Source organism: Lactuca virosa, chromosome 2 (genome assembly GCF_052849685.1).
Source record: "Lactuca virosa cultivar CGN04683 chromosome 2, Lactuca_virosa_CGN04683_v6, whole genome shotgun sequence".
NCBI lineage: Eukaryota > Viridiplantae > Streptophyta > Magnoliopsida > Asterales > Asteraceae > Lactuca > Lactuca virosa.
In genome coordinates this window covers 252,157,000-252,159,162 of record NC_136427.1, presented here as the reverse complement: position 1 = coordinate 252,159,162, position 2,163 = coordinate 252,157,000, and the positions used below count along the sequence as shown (strand labels likewise).

Below are 2,163 nucleotides of genomic sequence, written 5' to 3'. Positions count from 1 at the left end.
TTGAACAAGTTTTTTTTATTGATATGTATATTTTTAAATACATAAAAATACGTATTTGTAGTTCTAAAAACATATTAATTTGTTTTTTTACATCTTAAATGGTTTATCCAAGAAAAAAACTTATACACACACACACACACACACACACATATATATATATATATATATATATATATATATATATATATATATATATATATATATATATATATATATAAAGAAATAACATTAAAAAATGTAAATGCAATATTTAATTAAATTTTTTTTCGTATATAAATATGATTTTTCTGCATGAATACGTATAATATGAAAAAAAAATACATAGTGTAAAAGTGAAAAAAATTATAAACTTAAGGGTAAAAACGTAAAAAAACTGTAAACTTAAAGGTTTTTTGCGAAGTTTGGAAATAGTTTTCAACCAGTAATTGACGCGCCTCGGTTATTACCTCATTAGCTGCGTCTGGTAAACTGTTATCACCGGTAAAAGGGTAAAACCGAACATTTTTTGGAAAATGTTAGGGAAAAACGGACATAAAATTCAACTTTAGGCAAAACCGACAAATCCCTGAAAACTTGAGGTTTTTTATGACATTAGCTCATCTCGATACAATCTAATGCATAGTTTGTTGAGATTGTGTAGCTTATGATGTAACGTCAAATATAAAACATTATATAACGAAATCCATATTATCAATATTTTATATAGATTATAAAGGGAAATCTACTATACAGTTTATATATTTTGATTTCATATTCAAATATATATATATATATATATATATATATATTCTGATCAAGTCTTCAATATCGGTAATTTTATTCATTTTAAAAATTATTACCCCGTCAATATATCATCCATTTCTAAAATTTACACTTTTGGTTCAGATTTTAAATTTTATTACAAATTTGATCCAAAATTAAAGCTTTTGACCTAAATTTCAAAATTTTGTTACAAATTCATCCTAAATTTTGTATTTTTACATATTTTTTTTTCAAAATTTAGTTTCGAATATGTTTTCTTTTGGCTTTATAAAATCATATTTATTAAAAAAACATATTTTCACATAAAAAAACTTTTTTTTTTCTATATAAAAACCTTTTTTAATCATATTTGTTCGAAAAAAGGTTTTTATATGTGAAAAATATTAAAAAAAAAAACATAAGCAAGAAACAATGGTCACATGTTGTTTTATTACCATAATTATATTTGTTGTTAATTTCTTCAAAACTTATAAAAATCATAACTTCTTCATATGAACTTCGTTTTCGACGTTGTTTATATCCACATGTTCGTCTTGACGACTACTACAACTTTAATGTTAATCATTTTAGATTAAAAGCAATATATTTTCACTTACAAATAATCTAAACAAATATTATAGTAGTCTTGATGGTGATTCCTCCTAAATCTAACTTCATATGGTGAAGTTATGATCCTTTGAAGTTTCGCGTTCAACCCGATACGACAGAGTGCGTCGTAAAAAGTAAATTTTAGATAGGTTGCTTACTAGCCTAAGAATCCAAACAAAATTCGTAGTAAGCATAAAACCGAGAACGTACATATAGAGCACGGCTAAATCTGACTTCACATGAGGAATTTATAATTTTTTGAAGTTTCAACGCAACTATGTTAGCACAGAAATAAAAAATTTAGATCGGTTCATTTTTAGCCGAAACAATCTAAACGAGAGTTGAAGATCTCATGAATAGGAGTCTGTCGATTTAATGACAGTCGAGAACGGATGTCGTATGAAAGAGTTATGATTTTTGCACGAACATTAACAGTCTAAGCCTGTTAAAAATATAACATTAAAAATAAATTGAGAATTATGCGACAGAGAGTAAATGAAAGTTGTAGATCTCATCGATAGCTATGCATGAATATAAAGAACATTAAAACAAGTTCGTATGAAGAAGATATGAATATTTGAAAATTCCCCGACGACGCCACGCGTAAGAGGCGCGACGTGCGCTTCTAGAATCCTCCACGCCGCTCCTCTAGTTGAACGCCACATGTCACGAGGAGAGCGGCCGACCAGATCCACGGCGTGCCGCGCCTCTGGTCTAGGCGCGACACGCCTTCCCCGGAAATTGGCTATTAATAGCTTACAATGCTCCATTCTCTCCCCACACATTCCAAGATCATTTTTTTGGAAAATATAT

The 2,163-nt window shown here is 28.3% G+C and overlaps 1 pseudogene; it reads right to left on the bottom strand.

Annotated features, from left to right (window-relative positions):
* Positions 1 to 342: 342 nt before the first annotated feature.
* On the bottom strand, positions 343 to 461 carry LOC145161881 (U4 spliceosomal RNA; annotated as a pseudogene).
* Between the last annotated feature and the right edge of the window lie 1,702 nt (positions 462 to 2,163).